The sequence below is a fragment of the Gymnoscopelus braueri genome (genome assembly GCF_963280865.1).
Source record: "Gymnoscopelus braueri genome assembly, chromosome: 24".
NCBI classification, from domain to species: Eukaryota; Metazoa; Chordata; class Actinopteri; order Myctophiformes; family Myctophidae; genus Gymnoscopelus; species Gymnoscopelus braueri.
The window spans coordinates 31,022,016-31,038,016 of record NC_137626.1 but is presented as its reverse complement, the minus strand read 5'-3'; the positions used below and the strand labels follow the sequence as shown (position 1 = coordinate 31,038,016).

Sequence of the window (16,001 nt, the reverse complement as noted above, 5' to 3'; positions counted from 1 at the left end):
TTTGATGTGTCTCTCTTGTTGTGTGTGTGTGTGTGTGTGTGTGTGTGTGCGTGCGTGCGTGCGTGCGTGCGTGCGTGCGTGTGTGTGTGCGCGCGCGTGTGTGTGTGTGTGTGTGTGTTTGTTGAACTTGTATAGTTGTAAATGTTGTTTTGGGGTACTTTGTAAATATTTCTCTATAAGATTATTATTGACTGTTGTTCTGAAGCCAAGTCCATCATTTTTCATGATATACTGTGTTGATTTCTCTCAAATTATTTCTATAAGACTTCATGAGTTCCTTTTCAGCGAAGGTTTATAAAATGACTTTTAACAGACTGGTGTATAATGTAGAATAGATACCTGCCCAGTGAGCTTTACACTATAGTAACAATTTACTGATGACACTTGTAAATATCCAGGTGATTGACATAAATATTTTTATTTTTCAACCCGTATGCGTTTATTGTTATATTTTCACTTCAATGTCAAATTCCTTATTGTTCTACTGTTGTAACATCAGATACAGGTAGGCTATATACATCCTAAGCCAGGGGAGAGAATAATGGAGGGGAGATGAGATCCAACAATATGCTGTGTTTAACAAGCATTAACAAGTACATTAAACACACTCGTGCTAATAGTGGGACCTGTTTTTTAGAGGTTTGGGGGTCTGTCCTCCATCAAGAAGACCCTCCTAAACAGTGTTTGTTAAAGAGCAAGAGGAGAGGTGAGAGGAGGGGAGGACAGTACAGGATAAAGACTAGTGATAATACATGGTTGCATAAAACTAGATACACACATTGTAAGTGAATACGGTCAATAAAGTGCACAAAAAGGCCTCTTATGCTACTGTACCTTAAACCTTAAGGTTTGTAATCTGATCTGACCTCAAATTGAAAAGGTCTCTACCCTTCCACCTGTTGGGCGTGGGTGACCCTGCCAGGAGTACAATACTCCTGCCCACATAGCTCAAGGGGTCATGGAGACGCGCAAACCACCCCAGTGAGTAGCATACTCAGTGGTTCTCAATAATAATTTGAACTGAGGACCCCCACCCTTGCAAGCACTTGGAATTGTAGGAGTTGAGGCATTACATTTTGTTTGACTTGGTTCCACAGATACTGTATGTATGTAGATTATTATTAAATATTGTATTATTTGACAATTTGTCCAATGTTTGACCGGAGTTTAGAATAGTTAGTAGATTAATTTTGATGCAGTAATGGTCTATTTTATTTTCTTTCTGGTTTTGTGTTGGGTTTTTTCCTGTATTAAAAAGGTTCTTAAATTGACATTTCACTGTCATCTGGGGACCCCCCCAAAATCACGTGGGGTTCCCCCTGGGGGTCCCGACCTACAGGTTGAGAACCACTGCTATAGAACACTGATTCTCAATTTGGGGTCTGAGGACCCACAGGGGTCCTTGAAGTGGTTCCAGTGGGTCCCCAGCCAAATCTTTGATAGTTAGGAACCAAATGGACCCTTTAGTTGTAATTCAGAGAGTACAAATGGAACCACGTGGACCCTTACAGACCTACAGTATAACTCTTTTAGAGTGGATAAATGGAACCAAATGGGCCAGGTCAGTAACTCTCAGAGCATCCAAATGGTTCCAAATGGTTAATAATCACATTTCACTTCACTTGCACAGTGTGCTTGATGTTGCTCTCGTGAGTCGTGGTTGACTGTATTTATCACCTTTACTTTCTTCAAGCATTGTGAGTGAAAAACGATATGGACTCACACGATAAATGAGTCAGCACAGTTATCAAAGCTGTTGTTCTACTCTGTGTGTGTATCAGTATCTGAGAATAAGAATGCTTTGAGTACATATTTACAGTATGATGATGATGTATGATTTTTGCAAAACACATTTTTTGATATTACTCCTTCAGATTTTGTCATCACGCAAATCGGTACACATGATCTCTATAGTTATGTGATCAAGACGAAACTGTTCGATTTTTCATATTCCATCCTGATTGGCTAAGATTGACATCTAAAGTTTGCAGGAGTGGTTCGTTTTGAACAAAATGCCGCAAATCATGAATGCATCGTGCAGCGGTGAAACTTTGCAAGCACATATACACATTATCTCTATAGTCAAGTGATCAAGACGGATCCTTCATATTTTTTATATTCCATCCTGATTGGCGAATTCAGAACATTGCTGGCCCACAATAACCTACCTGACCTGGCCAATGCTCCAAGGAGCACTTTTTGTAGTTAATAAATTAAGTTCTATATAAAGTAGTCTACTTGGTACATAAATATTTAACTTTTGGGATGCCTATAGTTATCACAGAGATTACACTGAAGTTGAAAGCAGTGGAAATAGCAGACTATTACTGTTGCTATGATATTGGTATTGTACTGGCTATTGTCATCCAACTTAATATGCTTAATATTTTGGTGGATCTCTGATGATGATTTGTGCTATGTTTTTGCCAGACCCAAGGGGTCGGGCTTACATGAGGCTTTGTACCTGTTTCGTCCATACATGGGCATGGTCACTTTGTCCTCCGGCCCCAGCCAAAAAAGAATCTGTCCCCCAAAAAAGTCTGTCCATACATGGGCATAGAAGGGACACACGTCGTGCGAAGCCCGGCCATTCAGATTTCAACCACTAGGGGTCTGGCAGTACCAGGTCACCTGGTTCCCTTTTTTGCCAGACCCAAGGGGCCGTGCTTACATGAGGCTTTGTATCTGTTTTCTCCATACATGGGCATGGTCACTTTGTCCCCCGGCCCCAGCCAAAAAAGTCTTTCCCCCTTTCGTCCCCTTTCGTCACAAACTATTCATGACATCATGAACTATTCATGACATCATGAACTTCAGTTATAAAGTGGTTTGTAGGTGTGTTACATACTAGGACTTCATTCTGGGTCTGACAGAACCAGGTCTCCTGGTCTTGTTTCCCCTGTGTCAGGCTTTGTTCATTGTACTGCTCCTGCTGGGTTGGTTGTTTGTACCTGTCTACCTCACAGCTGGGGTAAGTAGTTATCTCCATATGTCTCTGGTTATCTCTGCCATCAGGCTGGGAGGCAGGGCTAAAATGTTCACCCATTTCACTCACATCCACATTTTTTACTGAAAGGATGTTTTTTTTTTTAGAAATGCAGGTGAGAATGAAACACGGTTCTCATTCTCTCTCTCTCTCTCTCTCTCTCTCTCTCTCTCTCTCTCTCTCTCTCTCTCTCTCTCTCTCTCTCTCTCTCTCTCTCTCTCAGTTAGGACATTACTGCACAATGATATCAAGGTCAAGGTCAAGGTCAAGGTTTTTATTAGTGTCCCAAAAGGGCAAATAGGTTTACAGCCGGAGTAGTGGTTTAAAACATACAGACAAACAGGACAACAACAGACATGAAACATCATCACAACACTTACATAGGCTACTACAAAGGTGCACTCAGTAGTGTGCTAATCTCCACCAGGTGGCATGCTTACCTCTTTCCTACTTTCTGTCTGTACACTGTCTATATACCTCTCTATATTTCTATCTCATCGTAGAGGGGTTCATCAGGATAGCTTCCAGCTTCTGCCTTATCCTCCCTTCTGCGACAACCTCCAGATGGTCCAATTAATCAGTAGTCATGTTCAATAACATTTAGAATACTAGAAAATGTGCTCCTCGGAGCAAGTCTCCGCCAGCAGACCTATTTTAATAGCATGGGTCGTCTTGGTAGAACGGGTCGTCTTGGTAGAATGCGCGTGGTTTTTGGTGTTCTGCAGGGGCGACTGAATATGTAGTGTCTGCGTCTAAAAAATGTTCTTCTTGAAGCAATGTGTCATATGGGAGTCCTCGTAATTGACTGGTTTGTTCAAATGCTTGTCTGTCTTCTTCATCTTCATTGTCTTGAACAGTTTCAGCAGTTGATTGGTGTGTTTGATCTATGTCAGTTTTCTCTAGTGCTACATAATGTATTTGATCAAGGTGGCCAATTGTTACAGTATTAAGACTTCGGCCTTGTTGTGGGATCAATTCAACTCTATAGTCCTCTTCTGTGTTACTGTTGTAGATGAGTATGCTTTCTTAGCTTTGGCCTTCTGCGCCTTTGCTTGACCAATGTTAGGTGTTCTCAGAGGGGCACGGACGGGTGATTTGTACTGGAAGGTACTGTTCCAATCAAGACTGATTGATCCTGTCTTACCTCACTTCAAAAACATAAATGGCTTTTTGAAGTGACACACCTATTTATAGGATTTTATTTCGTCATGCGTCCCTCTAGCCAATCAAAGGCATTGGTGTCAACATATTGACATGTGTCACGTGGAGCTTGACCAATGTTAGCTTGGCTAGGAGGGAGGTGAACACACGGCGGGACGAAGCGAAAACATACTCTCCGCCTCCGGCGGAGACAATAACCAAGGCATTGTGATGCATTGTTAGAGTGGTGGTGCCCATGGGATCTATCTTACAGTTGTGATAACATATGTTTTGGGCGGTGTAGCCGCCCCTATAAGTGGGGTTGGGACACCTCATTAGCTGTATTGTGATTGGCTCATTAGTACACCCCTAGCTGTACTGTGATTGGCTGACTCTATTGGCTGACTCTATTCAGCACTGTGATTGGCTAGCGAGACACATGATGACATTAATAACCTATAAATAGGATTATGCACTTCAAAAAAATCAAATTTTTTTAAAGTGAGCTCCCATCACTATGATGACCACTGTGATGACCACACCGCCCTCTTCACACTGGGTGTGATTTTTTATTATTATATATTATAACTCATTATTATAACCTCAGGTTTACCACCACCCCATGCATCCCACCCATGTATTCTTACAAACTTTCAAAACAATACTCCTTTGTTTGTATAAGCTGATTTTTAAAGCAAGACTGGCCTTTATTGGACAAAAGGAGAAATAACATGAGAAAATAAAGAATTTTGTATGTATCAAGTTCTTCTGGAAAAATAAATCTGAAAATTGTAGTAAAAAATAAAAGTCTGCGACCCAAACATTGGACCCCACAGAGAGTTTGTGAACACTGATGTCACTGAGGAGGACCCTGATGTCATATTGATGACATCAGGGATCTCCATATATGGGCATAAAAGGGACATAGACAGACAGACACAGAGATTTGAGGATTTATAGAAAATTCTGGACAACTGCAACAACATGATTCTAAACAGAATTTGTCAAATGTAAAGCACACATCTCAAAATGTACAAGCCATTCAGCCTGCCCTCTCCCAACTATCCCCAGCCATGACTGGGGATAGTTGGGATTAAAACATAAAGCTTCAGTAAGGTAGTAGTGGAATTGTGTGGCTCAATCACATGGCTTTATATACTGTATACGTTATATAATACACAGAAACACTTCAACCACATATCACATAATCTTAAAGTATAGTTTATGGTTAGAGTCAGTTGGGGCTGAACAATGAAACTATCTATAACATGGTCCGTTTAGTCTGGCTAACCCCCCCTCCAGTTTCGCTTTCTCATCTGCTTTCATATTCATTTCATTTCATATTTCTTCAATAGTGACAGAGGAACGGGTAGAGCAGGATGTGGGCGCACACATGTAACCAGACACTGAAGGGCAACTGTTTGCATAGGGAAACCATCGGTTTTTGATGGGAAGAATTTGAATGTACAAGCCTCAAGCCTGTTTAACAACCTATCAAATGAAAAGCACACATCTCAAAATGTACAAGCCATTCAGCCTGCCCTATACCCTCTCCCAACTATCCCCAGATAGTTGGGATTAAAACATAAGCTTGAGGTAGTAGTGCAATTGTGTGGCTCAATCACATGGCTTTATATACTGTATACGCTATATTAACAGAAACACTTCAACCACATATCACATAATCTTAATATATAATTATATTTAGAGTCAGTTGGGGCTGAACAATGAAACCATGCAGATGACACTTAAGTATAATCTAGGACTGGGTCTAGGTACTTTACAGAATAGGCTTTGGCTTCTTAAAACTCAAAAGAAGCACCCTTCGGCCTCCCATCTCTTCCCATCACTTTGGGTGTAGTCTATACCTGCTCTGAATCATTGGTGTGTGCCCTCTGTAAACATTGCCGATGGTTGGACAGAAATAGTATGCATGCATGTAGGTGTGTTTATCTATTTTTTTACAAGCTGATTAATAAAAACAAATTATGAAAAGGGCTGTAGGCAGCCCTTTTCATAATAATAGACTGTGAGGTCAAATACAGAACTGTTTTTTATATCTAAATGATCTTCCTTGTAGCATGAAACTATCCGGATATATCAGGAAACTAGTTGTGAACTTGTGACACTGCATTCCTTTAAATCCTGCAATGTCATCCATTACCTAATCACTCGTCATGGTCCGTATCTGTTTTGGCTTATTTTTCCATTGTTACAGTACATAAGCATACATATTATCAACTATCGAAGCTACCTTGCCAAACAAAAAACGATTTCAGTTGGTAGAAGTCACCCACCTTTGTAACTTGTGGATTTACCATTTACATAATTGTGTAGGCTATGTCATGAGGTTCATTTCTAAGACAGAATATGCAGCTCAATCCCTTACTTCATATCATTTAGTTTTTGCTTTTCATTTTGTGGTTACGGACAGTCAGCAGGGAATATATAAGGAAATATAGGTGGACAGAATAGGTTATCACGTGAACCAAACCGAGTGCTGCATGAGTGCAGCCATGGGGTCTGGTTTTGGCATTTTTGGCCCAGTGCCAGTGCAAGTTTGTTGTTGTGGTGATGTCATGATGACATGTCGTATATACTGTAACCATGCAGGGGTCATCACCATGGCACCTTGTGACAGACATTTTCATAACATTTTTGCCACAGACATGCAAAATAATCTTTTACCAAAAACACATTGGCCTAGCCCTAAATGTATACTAATGGACTCCTAATGTGTCGAGGGTCTATTCCAATGTGCTGCACATTTTAAAATGCGGCAGTGGCTCAGGGTAGAGTGGCCGGGTAGAGTGAACTGGAAACCGCAAGGTTCCCAGTTTGATCCCGGGATGGGGGGCTCCCCCAGAGTTAGTGTCGAAGTGTCCTTGAGCAAGACACTGAACCCCTAATTGCTCCCGATGAGCAGGTTGGTGGTGCCTTGCATGGTTTCCTCCACCATCGGTGTATGAATGTGTGTGTGAATGGGTGAATGTAATGCACAATCTATGTAAAGCGCTATATAAATGCACCATTTACCATTTACCTTGTGATGGACATTTTCATTTCATTTTTGCCACAGACATGCAAAATAATCTTTTACCAAAAACACATTGGCCTAGCCCTAAATGTATACTAATGGACTCCTAATGTGTCATAGGGTCTATTCCAATGTGCTGCACATTTTAAAACAATAGTATGTCTTAAGTACTGAGCCACTTAACCACCAAAATCCTAATTATTTTGGATAATAATTATTGAGTCTCATCAGTACAGACGTGCTTCCATCGCAAAAGGGCCACTTAGCTGCAAAGGTGAGTGGGTGCGTATTATATACATCATGGCTATTATAGAAATTGCTGGATTTTCAAAGGACAGTGTTACTGTGTTACTACAGGAGGAGATCAAGTTCTACCAGCTAAACCATTGGTTTGGTTTGGCAAGGTACGGTAGCTAGTTGTGGTTTCCATTAAGGTGATCAGGTATTCTCTGTTGATGAGAAAGTCCAAGGCACGCAAATGTAACCATGGAAACAAAGACACACACTACAAGCTACACTTGATTTGATTTGATTTATTAGACATAATAATTACATGTTAAATGCTTCTCACGGAAACGTCAAGGATGAAATGCCAATGAAACACTGGAACAAGGAAACTTGAGAGACAAAAAAGATATGTAGGCCTACATGATGAGTGATTAATGAAGTGCATGCCAAGGTTTTGATTGAATGCAGTATCACAATAGTTAAATGCGAATGCCTATTAGGTGTCATTGATCAGACAAACAATGATGTAATTAAGTCTAAAACATATGGTTCCCAAACTGGGAGTCGGGACCCCCAGACGGGTCCCCAAACTATTTGTGGGGTCCCCAGATGATTAGCTTAATGTGCAACGTTGTTTTCTCACTCAACAGTAAACAAGCCAACATAAAGTATAAATGTAGGCTATACAGGGTATCTGCACATTTCAAAAGTGCGAGACCTTTTCAATCCCTCTAAAATGAAAAAGAAAATCAAATAAACTGATAATAAAAACATTACTACGCCAAAAGTAATCAACAAACTACTATACTATAAAAAATTGTCAAACATTGGCCAGCTTTGACAAATATTACCTAAGAAAGAAGCAATAATTGTGAGTGTTGCGAGGCGTTTGCGAAGCTATTTTCACCATATTTATCTGTGTAACCGGGTCAAAGCAAATGTAATGCCTCAACTCCTACAATTCCAAGTGCTTGTCAGGGTGGGGTGGTCCCCAGTTCAAATATGATTATTTTGGGGGGGGTCGCAGCCTGAAAAGTTTGGGAACCCTTGGTCTAAAAGAGCAATTTTCCTCACTAATCATTAATATGTGTGACAGTTTCCCCTTTGATTGGTGTGTAAAATGAAAACGAATGGGAGAGCAATGTCAACACGTGCTCGGACCCGTGAGGTGCGTGCAACACCTGTCTGACGTCAGATGTTTGTGAGTTAGTTTGAGGAAGTGACAACACCCTCAGATGGATTCAGACACCCTGATGAGATTGCACGTGTCTTTTCTTTCAACTTCTCTATGAAGGTAAAATATCTTGACTTAATAATAATGGTAATGACAATAATTTAACTTTATTTGTATAGCACCTTTCATACAGAGTTGCAGTTCAAAGTGCTTTACAGGCAGGACAGAAATCAAATGCTTTACAATTAAGTCAGAAATTAACATAGCAGACACAAGGCAAAACACAGAATATGCATAAAATCATGGACATATAATAGAAATAAAGATAAAAGGTCAGGCATAGAGTTAGAATAATAAGAAGTCCTGGGAATAACATTCACTAACTTAAAAACATAGCCAGGAAACATAATTATTAATAACGTGCTGAGGAACCTTAATCATAATCTGGATGCGATTTCACCCAAGATCCTAGCAGTAAAGTTTGACAAAAGATTTCATGAGTTGTTTGTGGTCGGCCTGATTAAATTGCATAATATGTAATATCATGCAAAAGAGTGCCATTCTTCCACTGCAGTCTAGCATTGCGTTTAATTGAAACAGAAACTCTGTAGCTCTGTAGATTGTTGTTATGTATTTGTTATAATAATACTGCAAATTACCACGGGACATAGAGTTTGTGTTTTATTTTTATAATAATGATTGCAGTGGGTGATGTTTAAAACAGACATTCACATTATGACATATCGACATGGGTTTGTTCTCCTTTGTGATGTTTGATGACATGTCTGGACTACATCTGTCAAAGTATTGTCTACTACAGTGGTTATCTCAACCTGTGGGTGGGGACCCCCAGGGGGTCCCCAGATGACAGTGAAGTTACAATTTAAGGACTTTTAAGTCCTTTTTAATAAAAGAAAGAAATAAGAAGAACAAAAGAAAGAAAGAAAGAAAGAATTGTGAAAATAGCCGATTTACAACGTGTTGTGAGCCTGTAGATCTGCTATTTTCACAATATTTATCTGTGGAACCGAGTCAAACTAAATTGAATGCCTCAACTCCTACATTCCAAGTGCTTGTCAGGGTGGGGGGGGGGGGGGGGGGCAGTTCAAATATGATTATTTTGGGGGGTTACAGCCTTAAAACGTTGAGAACCACTGGTCTGCTATATCTAGCTGTGGCTATTTCTGTTTCTACAAACACTTATTTAAAAAAAAAACAGATATCATTGCTAGCTTATGCTGTACAATTTATAGGGATAGTGATTGTGTTTTTAAATATACATTTGATAATTTTAGATATGTACATTAATTCAATTTATTGTGAGATAATGTCAGTTGTCTTCTTGGCTATGGGTTAAAATGTAGCTATATAACACAGATTTCTTGTGATGTCCATGTAACCCACATGTAGCCTACAGGTGTACAATATGTATGAATGAATAAATATGAACAATAAAAAAAACAATATAAAACAGTTCATTAAAATGCACAAATAATTCATTGAAATGCACAAGTAGGCTAATTCATAATTACACAATTGATGATTAAGAATGAAGTTGAAGATATTTTGGAAAAGTTTTAGTGTCAACAGTAAAAACTATACCTGTAGAAAAGACGTTTTCCCTTTAAGGATCAGTGGGTGGGTAAGGCAAATAAAAGCCTGGAGATCGATGTTAGTGGGTGGGTGATGTTGCTTTCCCTTTCCCTTCTAGCGGCCAATCGGGTGTTACCATGTATAAATTATATAAAGGCCGCCTTTCTTATATATACCTATGGCTTACAGCGAGACGTTGCACCCCCCAGTCGCCGAGGAAATATTGACGTTGCTGTTCAAGTTCAAGTTCAAGTTGCTGTTCGAGACAGAGGAGAGCCGCCAAGGAGCTAATTTCGTCAGCTGGACAACGTGGGTACAACAAGTGAGATACTGTGAAAAAAGGACATTCTGTATCAAGCAGGACGCATGAAGATCAGTACCTTTTCCACCACTGGTCTAAAGGTCTAATCATTTTATATTGTCCCCAGAACCTAGATCTAGTCCAGTTACGTCGGTGATACGGGTGCTATATCCAGATAGATAGAGACAGCTGGAAAGTGGAAACAACGAATTGTTAAGCCTTCCATTGGTGAGTCGATCGTGCATGAAGTCTCAGAGGAGCTGTCTGACAGCTTGGATGAGTTTGACAGAACAGAATAGATGTACTTCATTAAAGGGATATTTCACTTTCAGACATGTTTGGGGTAATCTACTCTAACATTTAAAAAAAAGCACCCCAGAGACCGTTTTTAAGTTGCTTGTATCATTCTTTAGATATTTGAGATTCATTTTAACAGACACAGTCCCAAACCCATTGTAACTTCAAACTCCTTTAGATTAATTGAAAACACCCGTCCTTGGGTTCTGGTGACTTTTCATCTATTTTATTTAAGTTTTTCATTGTTATTTATTTTTCATTTTCTCCAAAAATTCTAAAAAGTAAATGAAAGTGAAAAAACAAAACAAAACTGAACTCTCCAGGACTTAAAACACTCCCTGTTACACAATCTACTTCAACCACAATCCATATTTCAACTCCATAGTGTTAGGAATAGGAACAGAGCTCATTTCAACTGTTCTGACAATACATTTTAAACTATTTTATCTTTCTCCATCTTTATTTAACATGGTTAATGTGCACCATCTGGTGGACTGGTTGTGAAACTACACCACCTGATCTGTGACAAGCCTTCCCAATGAGTGAGTGAATCTTTATATATATATATATTTTATAATCAGATGATCCTACTATCTTGTAAGATTGCACTTTTTGTTTCACCTTTTGACTAATATAACGCTTGAAGTTCCCCTCAGGGTTCAATAAAATGTGGAAGAAGAACTGAAGCTGTGTTGTCTCAATGGAGGTCCTGAAGGAAATGGAGCAGGGTAAATTGTCTGAAAAGTCATATGAGGGCTGTCCAGGTAAGTTTGTGTGTGTGTATGTGTGTGTGTGTGTGTGTGTGTGTGTGTGTGTGTGTGTGTGTGTGTGTGTGTGTGTGTGTGTGTGTGTGTGTGTGTGTGTGTGTGTGTGTGTGTGTGTGTGTGTGTGTGTGTGTGTGTGCGCGTGCATGCGTGCGTGCATGCGCGGGGGGGAGGGGTAAAGTCATACTATGTAAGTGTAACATGACATTCCTTTTAGTAGGCTACTCTGTTTGGTAACACCTCTGGTAGCTCCATTGTCGTTCCAATTTTTTTTTACTTAAGTAAAAGTATCAATGCTGCAATGTAGAAATACTCTGCTCTTTTGAAAATAGCAGATCTACAAGCTCACAATGCTTCGCATCGCGGCGCATTATGAGCTTGTCGATTGGCTATTTCAAGTGGCCGAAATGTATATAGGGCTGAAGTGGTTAATGTATGTTTTGTAATAATAATCAAAATCTACAATGTAACTAGTAACTAAAGTTTTCAAATAATTGTAGTGGAGTAAAAGTACAATATTCACTCTACTAACATGATCCCTCGGCCAGCGATGTACAGGTGTGCCACAATTTATTATTAGACTTTTGGTATTTTCCAGACTTCTCATGATTGAAAAGCCTAGGAAACACCTTGGAGCTTCACATAGCCTGATATATTCTATCAAGTTTACTGTTCACTAAGCCAAAACTGAAGTAGAACCTGAAAGAGAAGCCAAAGCTGAAGGAAAACCCGATATGGATAGCCTATCCTTGCCCTCAGTATTCTCTGTGCACCATGACGGATAACAGTTTTATTGGATCAAAAGAAACCAATGTGCATCCATCGCAGCTTAATAGAATGATTTAGAAAACGCACAATTACTTGCCTTAACAAATGTCTTTACATAATGAATTGTAAATAAAAAATACAACTATATTTCATTAGACCGACCACAGCAACTCATTCCTTGCGGAAGACACCAGCTCACAGCTATAAGTTCAAGCTGCATGCATAATTTATATTATGTTAATTTTAATGTTGATTAATATAAATGAAACTCTTTTGACCGTCTGAGTTGGCAATCCGTTGTGGCCAGAATCATTCACGTGAAAATGAGCGCTCCCTTCTCCCCATCTCAGCCAATCGCAAGCCAAATCCTCTTGGATGGCATATTTTCTGAAACATCCAGCCCACAAAAAATTTATGCGTTGTCAATTCTCACTTTCTTATAGGTAGAAGGCACATGAGAGACTCCAAATCTTTAGTAAAAACATTGTAATAGCGGGATTTGACGTTATTGGAACTTTGGAAGCCTATTATGAGTGTACATAGATATTTCTATTACTCTAATTATGGCATTTAATTTCTCTGAGAGTTTTTCTCCCGTTTCCCTTTTTCTCCTAATTTTAGTCGGCATGCCAACCTCGACCCTCCGCGCCAGGCTTCACAGCCTCAAACAAGGTCAATTGTGTTTGTTAGATGATTTGATACGAATTGATTGAATCAGTCTATTCTACACTCCGGGTTAAATTAACAGTGATTAATTTATTTTGCAGGTCCTTCTGTGATACCTGCTGTTCCCCAAGCCCATGTCAAAGCCCAGAGTGGAAGCATAGTGATGGCTCCTACTATCTCTGGTTGTCACATTGGTGGCGCAGTCAACATCAGCATCAGTCTCAGCTCCACAGTCCAGGGAACCGGTACCCCTGCCTGTGGAGCTGAGCCTGACGCTGATGTTGACTGGACCACCAATGTGACAACCAGAGATAGTAGGAGCCATCGCTATCCTGGAAGTGGAAGCATATTGATGGCTCCTACTATCTCTGGGTGTCAAATTGTTGGTCCAGTCTGCATCAGTGTCAATCATGCTGCAATCCCACCGGCTGATCTGCATTGTGAAGCTGATGGTGAGTTTAGTTATGAAAGAATATGGACATTTAGCTAATTATGTATTTATTTTAAACAAAATTTGTATTTTACATTGATTGATTCATTTAACTGCCGATATGTTATGAGTAGAAAGTCCGTATTCACAGCTGTATCATCTTGGAGAACACTAGAGATCATTCATGTTATTGGAACTTGGAAAGCCTTCAATTCTTTTAAAATGTGCATTAATTTGTATAAGTCATGTAAAACTGTAATTATGGTATTTCTTTTCTCTCTCTGAGAGTTTTTATTTTCCGCCCTTTTCTCCCAATTTAAGTCATTATGCGAATAACGACCGTCCTTGTATGGCTTCCCACCCCCAAACATGACCAACTGTGTTTATTGGGGCGTCCAGCCAAACTGGATGTACCTCTGAGGATTTGAATCCCAACTGAGAGTTTTAAACATCGAATGAGTCCATTTCTACACTCAGGGTTAAATTAACACTGATGTTTTTATTTTGCAGGTCCTTCTGTGCTACCTGCTGTTCCTCCAGCCCATGTCAAAGCCCAGAGTGGAAGCATAGTGGTGGCTCCTACTATCGCTGGTTGTCACATTGGTGGGGCAGTCAACATCAGCATCAGTGTCAGCTCCACAGTCCAGGTGACCGGTACCTCTGACTGTGGAGCTGACACTGATGCTGATGTTGACTGGACCACCAATGTGACACCCAGAGATAGTAGGAGCCATCTCTATCCTGGAAGTGGAAGCATAGTGATGGCTCCTACTATCTCTGGGTGTCACATTGTTGGTCCAGTCAGCATCAGCGTCAGTGTCAGCTCCACAGGTAGAGGTACAGAGGTTACCAGGTTACCAGGCTGATGTGATCGTTCTCCTGGCAAGGAATGAATGTCATTATCCTGAGATGATGTTGGTCCATCAGTATCAGTTCTACAGGCAGAGGTACATTGGTTAGCTCTACTGGCAATATATCAATGTTATTCTCCTGAGATAATGACAAGTGTCCCATTTGCATGAATGTCATGTCCACTGTCACATCATTATCCTCGTCTCCTTATGCAGGATCTGAACTTCCAGCAGAAGCCTCAGCCAACAATCCTGCTGTGGCCCTACCTGCCATCTGCATTGTGAGGCTGATGGTGAGTTATGAAAACAATCTGGACTTTATGTCATTTTACCAATGACATAAATAATAATGCTGTTGTACATTGAATCATTTAACTGCCAACATGCTAGAGATCAGTAGAAAGTCTTTATTCACAGCTTCAGCGTGATGGAGAGCTGTAAGAATGTAATTACACAGCTTATATGATGGAGAACAGTAATATAAAATATTCTTAATTCACAGCTTTAATATGATGAAGAGGACAAATCATGGCAACATGACACATGATTTCTACCATTCCCTTAGCCTGGAATCCAGACTGATTGGCTCCGTTCAGCCGACTCTTGTTTATTATTGTATGTCTTTATGTCTTTGTTGCGTGATGTCATGACTCATTCACTCACTCACTCACTCACTCACTCACATTCAAGTGTGGCTGTGCCTAACCCCCACTGTCTCCTCTCTCACCAGGCTGGCACACCTGCAGCAGATCTGCACCCCAAATTACCAGCCCAATATAAATGCTAGCCAGCTCAGTTCCATACAGCCTAAACCTTCATAGATGGCCTCTTCATTCAGTTGTTTTGTTTGTTATTTTAGTTTAGCGTGGAGATGGCCGGTAGTCACTCTTTTCGATTACAGTTTTAGATAGTTGAGTTTTTTCAGTTAGGGAGGGGGGAGCAGCTTCGACGTCCCTACAGGGGGTGGCCTGTCCCCCCACCATTATGTTGATTTTGGCCGGCATCTCCAGGCCCTTTTGGTTCTTGATTGAATACTTTATTTAGGAAAGACATGGAAACAGTACACAACAGTAATAAAAGCACAATGCCTTATTTAAAATGAGATCCCCACGCACTCAAATCATGATGACATTTAAGAAAACAGACAAATATACACTACTATGCAGAACGTCATATAATCAGCTTACAGGTTAGGGTTTTACACTCCTTTACTCCCTTAGGTAGGGCATTCCACATTTTTGTTGTATAGCATGAGAAAGAGTTCAATCCCTTGTTTGTGCCAAATCTGGGTTGAACATGATCAGTGGAGCTGCCTCTGGTGTTATAATTATGGACTTCATAATTATATATCTTTGAGTTCTCCTTCATTATGTATTCATATTGAGTTCATTTGTTTTTCCTCTGATTAAGTTTACTCTGTGGGGAAAATATTGTTTAATAAAAACCTTAGAACTTTCCATTTTGTGGTGTCCTATAATATGTTGGTCTCCATTCTTGAGCCACTTGTTATTCTGTTGTATCCTTTGGAGACCGTAACAGTCTTCTTAATGAATAGATTGTTTTGATTGAAAACTTTTATTAACAGTTTGCAGATTGTACAGAGGTATGGTTTACAATGATTGTTAAAAGGATAACACAAAAAGCCCTGGGGGCTGGCTGGGGTTTGTTTCCATTGTGGTCCTGTGTATTCAATTTCAATTCATTAAGAAATACAAAGGACCACAATGGAAACAAGTCCCTAGGGATTACCTCTGTACAAATTGCAA

General features: G+C 40.0%; 1 long non-coding RNA gene across 2 annotated transcripts; it reads left to right on the top strand.

Moving 5' to 3' along the window:
• The first annotated feature begins 14,028 nt into the window (after nucleotides 1-14,028).
• LOC308080679 lies at nucleotides 14,029-15,690 on the top strand. Of its 2 annotated transcripts, none has more exons than XR_013932722.1 (3): nucleotides 14,029-14,331; nucleotides 14,452-14,528; nucleotides 14,738-15,690. It is a non-coding gene; the product is annotated as an uncharacterized lncRNA (long non-coding RNA). The 2 variants fall into 2 exon arrangements; XR_013932723.1 differs by having other exon boundaries at nucleotides 14,039-14,331; nucleotides 14,966-15,690.
• The last annotated feature ends 311 nt before the right edge of the window (nucleotides 15,691-16,001 follow it).